The sequence below is a fragment of the Ornithorhynchus anatinus genome, chromosome 1, assembly GCF_004115215.2.
Source record: "Ornithorhynchus anatinus isolate Pmale09 chromosome 1, mOrnAna1.pri.v4, whole genome shotgun sequence".
Lineage (NCBI taxonomy): Eukaryota > Metazoa > Chordata > Mammalia > Monotremata > Ornithorhynchidae > Ornithorhynchus > Ornithorhynchus anatinus.
In genome coordinates, this window is record NC_041728.1 from 50942814 (window position 1) to 50960215 (window position 17402).

The following is a 17402-nucleotide window of genomic DNA, read 5'->3' on the forward strand; positions in this document are numbered from 1 at the left end:
ACATTTTTTGAAAGAAGCAGCATAGAGTAGTGCATACAGCACGGGCCTGCGAGTTACAAGATCATGGATTCTAATCCAGGCTCCGCTACCTCATCCATTTAATCATATTTATTGAGAGCTAACTGTGGCAGAACAGTGCACTAAACATTTGGGAGAGTACACTATAACAGTAAATAGACACATTCCCTGACCACAATGAGCTTACAGTCTAGAGGGGGGATAATTTTGGTATCTGTTAAGTGCTTACTATGTGTCAGGCACAGTACTAAGTGCTGGGGTGGATACAAGCAAATCGTGTTGGGCACAGTCCCTGTCCTACATGGGGTTCAGAGTCTCAATCCCCATTTTATAGATGAGGTAACTGAGGCACAGAGAAATGAAGTGAGTCACCCAAGGTCACACAGCAGACATGTATCAGAGAGGAGATTAGAACTCATGACCTTCTGAATGCCAGGCCTGTGCTTTATCTACTATGCCATGTTACTTGTCTGCTGTGTGACCTTGGGCAAGTCACTTCATTATTCTGGGCCTCAGTTACCAACTCATCTGTAAAATGGGCATTGAGACTGTGAGCTTCATGTGGGACAGGAACTGTGTCCAACCTGATGTTCTTGATGCACCCCAGTGGTTAGTACAGTGCCTGGCACATAGTAAGTGCTTAACAAATGCAATAATAATAATAATAATGATAATCATCATATGTGATATAAATTATAATACATGATTATAATGATTGTCATTATTATTTTTATTGTTTATACTCAACACTCTGGTAGACTTGAGAAAGATATCATTCCCCATTTTCATTCAGAACACAAGAAATCCAGCTAGATCAAGAAAATCTGGCTAGATCAAGACATAAGTTCGAAACCCATAAGTCAATGACACTTAGGGCCAGTGAGGGACAGGGATGAAAAACAGATCTGCTGATTTCTTCTCCTTTTCCTTCCTTCCTTATTTGAGGAAGTACTGACAGCAACACACTATACATTCATTTCAAAGCACTTTAAATGCTTTCCCTAGAGTTCTACAGCAAAGCTCCCTGCTGGATTGGTCAGTGTCGCTTCAAAATAAGGACAACTGCCCCAGCATGGAGCTTAATTTCTCCAAGAGTCAAGTCCCAAATCATAACTTCTTTTTCAACCCACTGTCTTGGTGTTCCTTCAAGTCATGGAGGCACCCTGCCCTTTCCTCTCCATCCAAATGGCTAGCGTGCTGGTACAAACTCTCATAATATCCTGGCTGGATTATTGTGCCAGCCTTCTCTCTGATCTCCCCTCCTCCCGGCTCTCCCCACTCCAGTTTATTTTTCATTCCGCTGCCCGGGTCATCTTCCTACAGAAACGTTCTGGGCATGTCACTCCCCTCCTTAAAAACCTCCAATAGTTGCCTATCAACCTCTGCACGAAACAAAAACTCCTCACTCTTGGCTTCAAAGCTCTCCATCAACTTGCCCCCTCCTACCTCACCTCCCTTTTCTCTTTCTACTAACCACCCCGTATACTCCTCTCCTTTGCTGCTCACCTCCTCACTGTCCCCCGTTTACACCTATCCTGCTGTCGACCTCTGGCCCACGACCTACTGCTGTTCTGGAATGCCCTTCCTCCTCAGGTCTGTCCAACTCACTCTCTTCCCCTCTTCAAAGTCTTACTGAGAGCTCACCTCCTCCAAGAGGTCTTCCCAGACTGAGCTACCCCCTTTTCCCTCTGCTCCCCCTCCACCCTCTGCTCCTCCCATTTCCCCCTTCACCTTCCCTCAGCTGAGCCCCCTTTCCCTCTGCTCCTCCTCCCCTTCCCCCTTCCCCTCAGCACTGTGCTCATTTGTATATATTATTTATTACCCTATTTATTTTGTTAATGAGGTGTACATCCCCTTGATTCTATTTATCGTGACAATGTTGTCTTGGTTTTGTTTTGTTCTGTTTTGCTCTGCCATCTGTCTCAGCCTATTAGACTGTGAGCCCATCATTGGGCAGGGATTGTCTCTATCTGTTGCCGAATTATACATTCCAAGCTCTTAGTACAGTGCTCTGCACATAGTAAGCGCTCATTAAATCCTCCTGAATGAATGAATGAACAACCCACCTCTACTGAAAAACCACCAAGAGGGAAGAAAAGTACTCAAACAGCTGAGTTGTAGTTTAGTAGAGGAATATATTCAGACTTCCTCTGGGACCTCAAGACTGCAGGCTTCCTCTGGGACTCTAACATTGCACCAGACAGTGGGAACTATATAAATAGAACATATTTCTGAACAAGTGAAACACTCACTGAGTGTACATTGGGGCTATTAAAACGGCCCTACATGCAAACATAAAGCTGAAAAAATGCAGGAAACCTTTTCACTAACTTGTCTTTCTCTTTAATTTTAGATCCATCAAAAATATGTCCTGGCATTTAGACCAGTCAGGTTGAGCTGACTGTATATATTGTTCATATACGTATATGTGAATGCAGTTTTTAAGCATCCAGGGATTCACAATTTTATACAAGAAAAGGACTTAGTAAGAGCTGATTATGTATATTTGAGGCAAGGGAATAAAGTAGATTAGCTCCATATATAAAAGTTGCAAGATACATTTCACCCTGGATTCTCCCTGGGGCTTTTAACCACTTGGAAGGACTTCTGATCCTTTCTTCTTGCCTTTCCTAGGTCCATGAATCAATCAATCAATGGTATCTATGAAATGCTTACTGTGTACAGTACACTGTACTAAGAGCTTGGGAGAGGACAATATAACGGGGTTGTCAGACACATTCTCTGAGCACAACAAGGCTACAGTCTAGAGGGCGAGACACGCATCAAAATAAATAAATAATTTATAATATCTCATTTAAAGATATGTACATGGTTACTGTGAGGTCGAGGGTGAATATCAAATACCCAACGATCACACATCCAAGTGCATAGATGACGCAGAAGGGAGTGGAAGCTGGGGAAAATAGGCCACCTGATCAGATGGTTCTGCCATCTGAATTTACTGTCCGCTGTTTTCCCCTTCCCCTGGCTTCTTTCACCAGAGTCCCTTCTCACTCTTCTCTTTCCTTTCTCCATTCTCCACTTCCTCAAAAGGGACAAGAGAAAGAAAATAGAAACCTAAATATGGTATCACGTAAAAAGTATTCCTGAATTTGAAAAAATAAATCATTTTTTAGCAAGTATGAATCTGCTTGACCCTGCTTAGACCCCAGGCTCCTTAAGAGTAGAACTGGGCTTTTCAATATTTCAAGGTACTGGGTGAAATTAGAAAATTTACATGGAGTCAAATAATTTAGTGACAGAACCATGTTTGCACTCACTCATGTGAAGTATGGATGGTTTACTGACCTGTAGTAGGACATAAGTCCCCATTTCAGGGCCTCAGGCAACCCTCTAGCATATACCCCTACCCTTGTCTTGTCCTATGCTGTCAAGCCGTCTGACCCACAGTGACTCCAAGGACACATCTCTCCCAGAACGCCCACCTCCATCTGCAATCATTCTGGTAGTGTATCCGTAGAATTTTCTTGATAAAAATACGAAAGTGGTTTACCATTGCCTCTTTCCACACAGTAAACCTGAATCTCCACCCTGGACTCTTTTCCATGCAGTTGTCTCCCAGCATAGGTGAGTTTTGACTTGTAGCAGATTGCCTTTCACTTGCTAGCCACTGCCCAAGCTAGGAGGTCTGTTTGACTCTCCCTCGCATAGCTGAGACTGGTAGAGTACTGAAAACTCTCCACATGCAGTCCTGAGAGGGGAGCCCTAGCCTAGTAATCTCCAAGTCTCTGTTTAGAACCCAGGACTAGAATGTAAACTCATTTGGGCAGGGATCATCTCTTCCAAGTCTACGGTACTCTCCCAAGGGTCTAGTACAATGCTCTGCAACAATTTTAGTAGTCAGTAAGTACCACTGATTTATGACTACCCTGAAAATGGTTGGAATCTTTGTGCCAGTGGAAGAGGCAACTGATGCTGCAAAAATGAGAATAGCGTGGGGACTGCTCCTCTTCACAGGACTCTTCCATCAGCCAGCTTTCCAGCCAGGAAAACTCTCAAACACTAATTGAGTCTTCTAGCTGGTCCCAATTCACTTCCAGGGACTTACTTCTCTTGTCACTACTAAAACTTTTGGGCAGGGACAGGGGCTCTTCTTCTCCAAGCCCTCTGGACAAGACCCCACACTCTGGATTCGACTCATCTTGTTCCACATAATGAAGTCTGTTGGCCTCGCTCTGTTACCCAGAGGCTGGTATGCAAATCAGCAGGTGTGTTTGAGAACCAACTCAAACTTGTAGGCAAGTGAGAATTCAGTTCAGTTGCTAGGTGGCCATAAAAATTTCTTGTTAAGGTTATCTGATGGATTAGGAAAATCAGGAAAAGTCCCTTTCCCTATACACCTCTTCCAAGAGTACCTCAAACACACCCATTTTTTTTAAGGTATTTGTTAAGCGCTTATTATGTGTCAAACATTGTCCAAAGCTCTGGGCTAGGTAGGCGTTAATCAGTTTTAACACAGTGCCTGTCCCGCAGAGGCCTCACAGTCTAAGTAGGAAGGACAAGAGATCTTGCATTTGAGGAAAATGAGGCACAGAGCAGTTAACTCACTTGCCCATGTTCACACAGCAAGCAATTGCCAGAGCAAGGATTAGAAGCCAGGTCCTCTGACTCTCAGGCCTATGCTCTTTCCACTATGCCATGCTGCTTCTCCATACTGATGAGCACTTGGGCTATATTTTAACCAATGTGCTTTTCCAATATTAGGACTGCATGGACACCAGGGGTCACTCACTGTTACTAATCTGCCTTCCTAGAGAGAGATCAAGAATGATCTGCTACAGGGGAGATCTCCTCGAGGCCTGTGATGTGTCTACTAACTCTATTGAATTCTCCAAAGTGCTTGAACTGATTGAATGAACAACTGATGGTAACCAGATTTGGAGGAATTGGGGAGTTACTCTGAAACTTTTAAATAAAAACATAATGTGGCAGTGAATACTTCTCTAAATTGTTATAATGGGATGCACCCATGTTTCTTTACTGATTAGTACATTCCAGTCTGGAACTCGACATTACATACCTGTAATTTATTTTAATGTCTGTCTCCCTCCTTACTGTAAGCTCCTGGGTGGCAGGGAACTTGACTCCCAACTCTGTTATATTGTACTCTCCCAGAAGCTTAGTACAATGTTTTGCATGCAATAAGCACTCAATAAATAACACTGATCAATAAATTAACATGAAAACATAGAGCAGAAAAGTGATACAAATGAGTAAAACGCTGTCTGTTTGGCAATCACGTCATATGTTGTAAATAACAGTAATAAGAGTTCTGCATTTCTAGCCTGAGAACAAGAAACCAAAGAAAACTGGTTGTTCTGGCTGACACATTTCTAAATAGGACTAAAAAAGATAGTTGTGATCAGTTATGATGGACTTAAACTGTAGATTTATAACAAACATCAGTAATTAAAATATTTGCCTGCCTCAGTCTCTTCACTATTCTCCTCTCCCTCAGTTCCACAGCAATCTCTCTGTCCCCACTCCTATTTAAACTTTCAGAATGGGTTTTATACACCCGCTGTCTTCACTCTCTTTCCATCAACTCTCTTTTTGATCCTCTTTTTGAAACTGAGCTCTCTAATTTCTACCAATGATCTCCTTGTAACTCTAGCCCAAAGTCCAATGGGCTTTATCCTGTGCAAATCCTCCTAGACCTCTCAGCCACCTCTGACACTGGCCCACCTTTTTTCCCCACAGAAACCTTATCAGACCTTGGTTTTGCAAACCTAGAACTCACCTGATGCTTCTCCTACCGCTCTCACTGCTCCTTCTTAGCATCATTCTGTGGCTCCTCTTCACAGTTCTAGCTGTCAGATGTTCCGCAAGGCTCTGGTCTTCTTTTTGTTCTTCACCCGCTTTCTAGAGGAGCTCTGTAAAATGAGAATTGAGACTGTGAGACCCATGTGGGACAGGGACTATGTCCAACCCCATTGGCTTGTACCCACCCCAGCGCTTAGTATAGTGCCTGGCACTTAGTAAGCACTTAACAAATACCATAATAATTATTAGTATTAGTATTATTATTTATTATTAGCTGGCATGGGCTGAAAGGGAGATGTGTGACAGCAAAGGGTCACGTGTGGCCACAGTTGGTCAAGGTTAAAGAGAGGCAGGTGAGAGCTACGGGGCATGGGGCCAGGCTGGAGACAGGCAGGCTGGGATTAAAACTCAGGTCCTCTGACTCCCAGGCCTTTGCTCTTTCCATCAGGAAAGGCTGCTTGCCCTTGGCAGGGGACCAGCCTGGCGATGGCCAGGGGTGGTCTCAGGGAAGTCACAGAGGGGTTTGAAAGAACTGCTGGGAGAGTGGGAGACAGAAAAGGTATAAAGGGGAAGTGGGAGGAGGCAGAGAAAAGAAAGTAAAAGAAAAGTGTGAGGTTGATCGACAGAAGACATTGTGCTGAAATACATCTAGTTTGTGTAAACAGAAAGTAAAGGACACCCAAATGAACTGCACCTTCTGCATAGCCCCGGGTTTAAGATGACCTCATCATCCCAAAGTGGGTAGGTGGTCACTCTTCTGGGGGTTCTGTTCTGCCACCCAACAACAGACCTAACATGAAAAACAGCTATTAATGCCCTGATCACTAATCAATCAATCCATCTTATTCATTGAACACTTCCACTATCCATGTGGGCAAATCTGGGCTCTATCTGCCTCCCTCTATCTGGCAAGGCTTTCTGATAATGAACCTGGATCCCATCTTACCCTGCTTAAATAGTTGTGTTCGCTTTCAGGAATTTGGAGGAGCTCAAATATTTCTACTAATTCTGCCTATTTGAAAGGCAGCACCCTGTAGCAAAAACCAAGCAGGCATAAAAGTTAGCAGATGGTGAAAAGAGAAAAACTGAACCAATTTGGACACTGCAGCTGAGCTAATATATCCCTTTGCTATTAAGCTTTTGAAATCCTACCTTGGTGTTCCCAGCAAGGTTCTATTTTTAGAATACAGTTCAACCAAACATATGTTGTCCAACAAGCTCTGGAAAGATTACTTGAGGGGTAAAGTGGTAGATATGATGTTTTAAAGGGTTGGTTCAGCTGTTCATTGCTGGGAGATGAATGACAAAATTGGTGTTAGAGTTGAAACTTCGCTGTAACAAATGTAGCCCACTGTGAGACTGGCATTTCAGAAAGAAGCATAGACACTATTGTAATAGGTGGTCATGTAACTTTTTTTAATGATGTTTGTTAATCGCTTAGCATGTGTAGAACACTGTTCTAGGCACTGGGGTTGGTACAAGCTAATTAGGTGGGACACAGTCCCTGTCCTGCATGGGTTCACAGTTTAAGTAGAAGAACTGAGGAACAGGAGAGTTAAGTAACTTGTCCAAGGTCACACAACAAATAATTGGCAGAGCCAGGATTAGAATCCAGATCCTTTGTCTCTCAAGACTGTGGTCTTTCCATCAGGTCTTGCTGCCTGCCCTGGATATTATGTGCCCTCATAATAACACATCCTTGTGGAATTTTATAAATTCTTATTATTTTGAGGAGCCATTTATAATCAGAACAGCACTGATGCTTTACATATATATATATGATCATGGTATATATACCAATGACTATATAACCAATCATGTCAGTACTCCTGGGAAGATTTTGTGCAGCAAGAGGGGTAAAAGGGAGGAAGTAGTGTGGCCTAGTGAATACAGCACAGGCCTGGGAGTCAGAAGAACCCGATCTGATCTGTGACCTTGGGCAAGTCACTTCAATTCTCTAGACCTCAGTTACCTTATCTGTGAAATGGGGATTAAGACTGTGAGCCTCATGTGGGACATGGACTGTGTCCAACCTTATTAGCGTGTACTTACCACAGTGCTTAGTACAGTGTCTGGCACATTGTAAGCGTTTAAAAATATATAGAAAAAAAGTCCAGGTCGCTCAAAATTGCTCTTTAATAAGAATGATGGTGTTTGTTAAGCACTTACTATGTACAAAGCACTGTTCTAAGCGCTGGGGGGGCCACAAGGTGATCAGGTTGTCCCAAGTGGGGCTCACAGTCTTAATCCCTATTTTACAGATGAGGAACTGAGGCCCAGAGAAGTCAAGTGACTTGCCCAAAGTCACACAGCTGACGAGTGGCAGAGCCTGGATTCGAACCCATGACCCCTGACTCCCAAGCCCATGCTCTTTCCACTGAGCCACGCTGCTTCTTTAGCTCACCCCACTAAGCACATACTCATCATAGCATTACTGAAGCTCCACCCACATGTCTATGCTGGGAGACAGCTGAAGACAGCCTGGTCTATCATTTGATTAAGTGCTAAAATAATCTGAGCCATCTATTTTCACTAAACTCTTCCAAACCTATTCAGGCATTTTCCCTCAAAAGACTTCTCAACTTTTAAGAGGACTCTTTTAAGGAGTCGTCCTTTCCAACAAACCTCCTCCTCTCAATAAACTCCTCCTTCCTGCCTCTGGTCACCAATCCAAGCCATGCATGAGGAGGAGATTATAATTATAATAATGAGGAGATTAGTGCATGGACTACTTGCAGACATGAGCAGTTTGTTCAGTTTTTCAATGAAAAATGATTGTTTGTGGCACACTTGCTGAGACCTAGAAGCAAGGAGGAGCTGTGCTGTTTAATTGTCTTCTTGGCTCTTTTTTTAAAAAATATAGAACCCTGAAGAAATGTCACATTATTTCAGAGATGTACCTTGTGGGCAAGTATTGCATCTACCAACTCAGTTATATTGTACCTTCCCAAGCGCTTAGGACAGCGCTTGGTACACAGCAGATGCTCAATAAATACCCTTTATTGACTGAGATATTAGCATTACTGCCTTCTTCAAGAAGAAAGGGGAGAGAGCTGGCTCCAGAAACTTTTATGGGATCTCCTGACCCTGAACTGCTATAGTGATCCTAAACAGAATACCTTTGGACAAACTACTAAAGAACCACATTAACCATGTGCTTCCAGAATCACAATGTGGGTTCAGAGTACAATGGGGCACAGCAGGCATGATCTTTGTAGCTCATCAAGTACAGGAGAAATGTGAGTAACAATATCCGGGGTTCTTGGTGGTGTATCTAGCCCTTCACAAAAACATTTGGAATCCTCAGGAGATCTGGTATTTCAAAGCTACTAAAAATGTTTGGTTGCTCTGCGTTTATTAAGACCTCAAAACGATATAGCTGGATTCATCAAAATTGAAAGGGTCTTGTCAGATTCTTTCCCCATCTCCAATGGAATGAAGCAGTATGGACATTTGGGCCTATCTTGTTCACCCTATTCTATACAGTAATAATCATAATAATAATATTTAAGCACTTGCTCTGTGACAACTACTGTACTAAGTGCCGAGGTAAATACATGTGTGTCAGGACTGACACAGTCCATACCCAACATGGGACTCACAATCTAAGTAGGAGGGAGTAGGATTTAAACCCCATTTTACAGATGAGAAAACTGAGGCACAGGGAAGTGACTTGCCCAAGGTCACAAAGCAGACAATGGCAGAACTGAGTTTAGAACCCAGATCTTCTGACTCTCAGGTCCATGTTCTTTCTACCTGGCCACACTACTTCATTTGCATCAGAATATGCAGAATATGACTGTCAGAATATGATCTTAATCTTCCAGGAAACTCTTTCAACTCAACAGCCTGAGGGCATCATCAAAAAATTTTGACTCACTCATACGGGATTATAACCTTCTGTGTGAGCCAGGAATTGTGAGAAGCGACATGGCCTCATGGAAAGAACACAGGCTTAATCCTGCTTCCAACCACCTGCTTGTTGTGTGACCTTGAGCAAGTCACTACCTTCTCTAGGGCTCAGTTTTCTTATCTAAATAATGTGGAATAAACATGTTCTTCCTCCTCCTTAGAAAGTGAGTCCCATGTAGGACAGGGACTGTGTCTGATCTGATTGCCTTAACCCCAGCGTTTTAGCTTGACTCAAAGTACATTCTTAAATACCACCTTATAATTATCATTATTATCATTATTCACATGTCCAATTTATTCTCCACTGCAGTCTTCCCCCAGTTTCTTACTGCAGTGGAATGCACACAGTAGGTACTCAATAATTCTTTGAAATAACTGGGAGCTCCATATATTGACTGGAAGCACACACTCAAGAAGACAGATTGTGACTGTGAGCCCCCTGAGGTAAAGGGACCGTGTCTAATTCCCACCCTGGGTATTCTTTCTCAGAGCTAAGTTCAATGATCTGCACAAAGTAAGCACTTAATAGATGGATTATGATGTACACCTCAGAATCACCAAAACACTAGGGGTTGACATTCTGATGATATGGACCAGCCGGCTCTTTGAAAGCCCTACATTCATTCATTCATTCAATAATATTTATTGAGCATTTACTATGTGCAGAGTACTGTAATAAGCGCTTGGAATGTACAATACAATTAAAGAACTCCATCAGCAACAAATAGCTGAACATGCTCCCCGAATTATGCTTCTTGGGATTTATATTGCCTAATAATGAAGCATAGATGAAAATATGGAAAATTGAATCAAGAATTAATCAATTCATTCCTTTGATCTCATTTGTGAGTGCTTACCGGGTGCAGAGCACTGTACAAATCGCTTGGGAAATTAATCGAAAGCATTTATAGGCATTTGCTAAGTAAGCCCTTGGGAGAGTGCACTAGAGTTAGTAGGTATGATCTCTGCTCTCAAGGAGCTTTGCATCTAGCGGCAGAGACAGACACTAAAAGAAATTACAGGTAGGAAGAAGCAATAAATTACAAATATATGTACAGAAGGATGGTGTATTTTTTGCCGGATTCAAAAGAGAAAGTGGGCCCAAAATGGCCTGTATACTCAGCCCCAAGATATAATACTGTGGCTCCTAGGGATGCCCAGTCGATCTGCCTGCCCTCATTCCTCAAGGCAGGAAGAGGTGGGCACCTGCCCCCCAAACACACACACACACACGCACGCACGCACACACACACACACACACATACACACACCAACACCAGCCCTGGGCTACTTGTCCTCCCTCCTTTCCCAGGGTGGAGAAAGCTGATCTTGGATGCCCTGGGCCACCTAGCTGCTCTCCTTTCCCAGGACATGGAGTTCGCAGCGCTCACCCCAAATACCCTCATTTCAGCCACCCTGCACCTCCCCTGGGCTTCAATAAATAAATCACAGATAAGTCATCTTAAGTAAAAAAGCAAGCTAATGACCGGGAGGCAATTGCTGCCAATGCTTCACTTATTTGGCTTACTGAAGCAGATCCTGACTCAGTGCCACACTTAACATCAAGAGGGAAGATAGGGTCACAGGCAGTGAGGTACTGGGAAGCAGTCTGACATCCAGCGACAAAGCATCGCTTTGTTTTGGAAGATGATGTGAGAATGGATGGCAACAGGACATACAAACAACTTCTTTATGGGGACCTAAAATGGGGCAAACATAAACAGGGTGCATGGATGGAGAGAATTAGGTGTCTATTTTCAAAATATTCCTCAAGGTACGGAGTGAAGCTTCACCCTAAATTTTACTCCAGGTATCTTTACTTGCAGATATCCCAAAAAATAGTTATTACTTTCTTTCAAAAATATTCCGAGGCTTGTCCTTTTAAGCATGGGTGCAGTATCATTCCAAAGTTGATGAAAGTCTCGGCAGGGCATCCTCTATGTAGGTCTCTAGCCATAGGTGTGATTTACTTACAGTACCTGGCTGGGTCCATATTCTTCTTGAGGCTCGAGCTAGACTTCTGGCAAATGCCGGTGCCAACTCCACAGGGACAAAGGAGGGGAGCACCCTCCCAGCTCCATAATAATAATAATGTTGGTATTTGTTAAGTTCTGACTATGTGCAGAGCATTGTTCTAAGCACTGAGGGAGATACAGGGTAATCAGGTTGTCCCACGCGAGGCTCACAGTCTTAATCCCCATTTTACAGATGAGGTAACTGAGGCACAGAGAAGTGAAGTGACTTACCCACAGTCACACAACTGACAAGTGGCGGAGCCGGGATTCAAACCCATGACCTATGACACCCAAGCCCAGGCTCTTTCCACTGAGCCACGCTGCTTCTCTTCATGTACTGGACACCCAAGCCTTGTCCATCCCAGGTCTCGAATAACAGCCGAGCTCTTCCAATAAGAGTTTAAAAGACCAAAGTTGTGACTTTCCGGCCTGTTTGCTCTTTGGAGCCAGTCCCCTCCACTAAAATCCGTGTCCCCTTTTTACTGTCCACCACTCAAGTTGAGAGGTTGGCACCCTTTCCTGCAATCCTACCCAATCTAGTCATAATAACAGTGCTGTGGTGATTCATTTTTGATTGGGACACTGAGACTTAGAAAGGAATTTGTTACCAATGTAGTTTGCATTTAAATGGTAATTTATATTTGCAAAATGTTAACTAAGTGCTACAAAAGCACATCCTCTGGCATTCCAGGCACCCACATAAAATCTCATTATGAAAGAGAAGGTTGGTAAAATCTTCTTATGCTTTGGGCTATGGGTGGGAATGGAAACAGCTCTAAAATTGGAACTCTTCAATCCTTTCATATTTGGTTTCTTTAAGAGTGACCATAATACTGGTCTTAAACTCTAAATTAACACGAGAAAAATTCCCAGAACTTACTAAGTGAATAGAATGAGCAGCTTTATACTAGCAGAAAACACTTTGTGGAAATAATGGTTTGTGCTGTAAAATGTTATTTAGAAGATACTGATAAAACAAAGAATAAGCAATTCACCATAATTTCAAAACTACATGAATATTAAAGATTAATGAGCCATTGCAAAACTGGTTTTGAGAAAGACTGAAGAGTAAATTAACAGTTCTCCTACTGTACACTCTTATCTCAGCATGCTGGTTTTTATGCATTTAACTCTCATTAATGCTTTTTACTGCCAGTATGAGAACATACCGCCTTCGACAACCTTCCCCAGTGGTATTCCTAACAGGAAAATGATTGGATGGAGTAAAAAAAAATGCAGTAAACTAAATTAAGCAAACCTACAATAGAATGACTTAAAAGGACAGAAAGTTTACTATTAGTAATTAGTTTACGATTATTCAGTTTACTCCATGAGACTTACAGATGGAAGCGCCCCCCTCCCTCCCCAAAATGATTGGAATACTACATAAAACTAAGCAGTACATCTTGTTGGATCATGCCCCTGAATATATACTGATTTGGGAGAAATATACAGTGACAAAGTTATTTTCGGTTAATTGAGCCCATAAAAACAAAGCAGGAATCATTCCTGTTGCTTATCCAAAGTCACTTTTTTCAGACAGAAATCAAGGCTAATGATAATAATAATAATTGTGGTACTTGTTAAGCACTTAACTATGTGCTAAGCGCTGTTTTAAGTGCTGGAGTGGTACAAGTTAATCAGGTTGGACACAGTTCCTGACCCACAATGGGGCTCACATTCTTAATCCCCATTTTACATATGAAGTAATAGAAGCCCAGAGAAGCTTAGTGACTTGACCAAGGTCACAAAGCAGACATGTGGCAAAATTAGGATTAGAACCCATGACCTTCAAGCTACTGTCCCCAGACCTCATATTCATGATCCTGGATCAGGTGTATGCTCATCTTCCCAGTGCTGCTTTGGCTATTTTATCTCAAAAACAACCACAGGAAGGACAAGGATTCAGGGGGTTCAGAATGGCATTGATGACTCTCCCATGCCCCATAGCTGAAAGAGTGCTTCCTTCAGGGTTGGGGGCCAGGCGAAACTGACCCTTTGATCTACAGTTAAACTGACCCTGATTATATCCATGTCTCAGCTTCTCACAGAAAATGATTATCTTGAAATCCCCCCACTCCCCTGAATACACCATCTGCTCCTGCTTCTGCAGCATCAGTGGCATTCTTACATATATGCTGTATTACAGTTATCTCATTTCTTGTACTCTGTCATTTCAGACCCTCGTATTTTCACTTTTTGCATAATTGCATGTTAGCATTTTTATATTTATCACCTCCCCCATTAGACTGTCAGCTTCTCAAGGTCAAAATCTTGTCCTTATTCTTCCCCTGTAATTTCCCTCATGCTGCACCCGAACAGACCCTTGACAAATAACATGCCAGCCAGGAGGGCCTCTGGAAGAGCAGGGCTTGGGCGACTTACTCGATTTGAAACTCATTGGTCTTAGGGAGCATTGATGAATGAGGTGCTAAAAGCCCAGAAGCTCCTGGGCTTAAATCTCCTGTTGCTGGATGGGCACTCTTCCACGACCTCTTTGTCCCTCTTAGTGGGACAAGTGGAGAGCCCCAAGCCAACATGCCCAAGGGGACCAGTCCTTCCTGGTAAAGATGAGAAATTGGAGAGGGTGCTGATGACCTGCGGATCTTCCTTACCTTCGTCAGTTAATTTCTCTTCTACCATGATTATGTCAATCAATCAATAGTATTTACTGAGCGCTTACTGGCTGCCTACCTTCATACCCATCGAACTATTGCTCTTCTCATCTTCTGGGCCCTTCTAATATCACATATCCTTCATGAGTCTTCAGGGCCCTTCTAACATCACACAACCTTCAGGAAGCCTTCCCTGATTCATCTCTTACCCCTCTACCCTATTTCCCCCAGCAACTACTACTTCAGCACTTTCTGTATCACCTGAAGCACAATGGGTACTCACCCATCCCTGTTGCACTTATGCATATGTCTTTACATTCAGTTGCTTCTTCCTATCCAGAATTTATTTGAGTGTGTATCTTCCCCACTAGATTATAATCTCCTTGATCATGGATTATGTCTATTAACTCTACTGTACTTTCTCAAGTGTTTAATACAATGCTCTGCACAGCATATGTTCTCAATAAAAACAATAGATTGATTGTTTCCCCAATTATTACTTCAGAATTTTTTCAATGACTATGCCTTTGTGTACTCACAACCACTTGAAGTAAATCGATATGTACAGATCTGTACATATTGACCTACTGTACTATTTAAACTCCAGCTCACATACATATTCCCTTCACCTTTTTTCCACCATCTATAAACCATTTCAACATCCTGTTTCCAAATCTTAACCTCCCTTTTCCCCCTCCCCCACATCAGATTGTAAGTATCTTGAGGGCAGGGGTCATGTCAACTAACTATTGTACTTGAAGGACAGGGACCATTTTTAATTCCCCCACCTATGTTTTCTTTCCCAGTGCTTAGAAGGGTGCTTTGCACACAGTTAAGTGTTTAATAAATACAATTAATCATACTATTACTACTACTACTGAAATAACCTGGCTTAGTAGAAAGAGCCTGGGCCTGGGAGTTAGAGGAGTTGGCTTCTAATCCCAGCCCTACCACCTGTGTGACCTTGGGTGTGATCTTGGGCTCTTCTCTGTGTGTAAAATGAGGATTTAATACCTGTCCTCCCTCCTTCTTGGGAACTCTCCGTGGGGCAGGGACTATGACTGATGCAATTATTTTCTATTTATGCCAACACATAGAACAGTGTTTGATACATGGTAAGCACTTACCAAATATAAATAATAGTAATAATAATACACAGCATAGTGCTCTGCACACTGTAGACACTCTGTCCATACTATTAATGGATTGATGGTGGATATACTGCTCTTACCTTCCCAACCCTGCACTACACTGCACATCAGTGGAAGGAACCATCCAAGAGTCCAACTGTCCAGGAGGGCCTGGACTGCCCTAGAATGTGGGATTTCAGGCAGTGGCTCAGACATTCAATTCTCCAGGGACAGCCCTGGCTGCAGTTGATAACGAGGCTACTTTAGCTCACTATAATACAGCAGAAACAAGGCACTGTTACCCTTTTCAGGAGCAATATCATTTTTGTTGATAAGAAAAGTCCTGACTTTGGGGGTCGATTTATAGAAAAATGGAGTTTGAAAGGAAAGATATGTAAAAGAGACGGAATGTATGAGAGTAAAGGTATGAGAGGCCGTGGCAAAAAATAGGGAGGCTTTACAGAAAATAGCAAAGAAAGGAGGTTTAATTTCAGGATAAAATATTTCATTAAAAAGCTACACTAGGCTATAACTCTAAAAAAATTAAAGAGCAGAGATAAGAAATCTATAAAGCAAGAGTTTTGTACGGGTTTAGAAACAAGGCTTGTAGTATCTAATAAGAATAAGTTTAAAAGTTAAGGTCACTGATTACAGGAAAAATGTGAAAAAGTGAACATAGAAAATGGATATGATAAAATACGGGGTATCTAAAACTCATAAATCATAAGGTAGTTTTATAATCCTGGGGGGTAGCTGCAATCAGTCTTAGGGATCAATTTGGTTCCACATTTGGAAACTCTCAGCTCTATTAATGTAGTGAGGACTTTGCCTGAATGTCTGAAATCCCTGCACATGCGCTGGGGTTTCTGGCCATCAACACCCAGCAGCTGAAGGGCCAGGGAGAGGGATGGTGGCCTTAGCTGCTAGGGGCAGGAGTAAATGTTTTCCTTCTCCAGGTCCCTACAGATACTTCTTTATTCTTCCCTTTTCCCTTCTCTTACCTGTTTTCCTTTCCTCACTCAGTACATTTCCCCTTCTCCACATCCCCACTGCCAATCCCCCTTCTCCCTGATCCTCGCTCCCCTCCCCCTGCCTGCCGCAGTGCTGTACCATTCAACAGTGTCTTTGCCTAGTTGTGGAATACAGTGAGATCATCAATATTCCAGTTATTAGTCCACTATAACTCTGAACTTCAACAGGCATCTAAGGGGCTTAATTAAATACTGGGCAGTGTTAATGCAGAGTTAATGCGCTTCCTTAAACACCTCAATCACTACCAGGGAGTGATTTAGGCACGGTGGGAAACCAGACGCAATGGATTTTTGCTTGGTGTTGCTAATGGGAAATGTGGGACTTAGAAGGAAGAAAAGAATTTATATGTTTGGAGGCTTTTTTCAAATTGACTAGTGTGCAACGTGAAGACGGTTCTTTAAGAGGTTAGTCGCTGTGGTGGTGGTTAAAAATGGAATGTTTCGAATTAATGGTCCTGCAGGAAAGAAGAGGACAAACATCAGAAAACTCTAAGCTTTTGGGCTGCCAAGTTCAAGCACTGTTCAGTCGGCAATGTATTTAGTTCAGAATGACTGCAGAATGAATAACCTTGTTGATCAAGAAACTATTCTGAAACTGCTGAGAAAATTCAGTACTTTCCCCATACAATTGCATAATCTTATAAGATTTTTAAATACATTTCTAAGTGGGACAAGAAATTGAGGGGAGACATGTACAGGAAAATGATGTACAGTAAAGATTTCAAGGAGAAAGATCCCTGGATTTCTAGAAACAATGGTGATTGAGCCATGGAAAGGTTGAAGGGATCCAAAACAATCCCGGGGGCAGAGGGAAGGAAGGAAGGGGTATAAGAAGTAAGTATTTTACACACAAAAAAGTTTTAAACAGACTTTCAGAATCCAATTCAGTTTTTTACC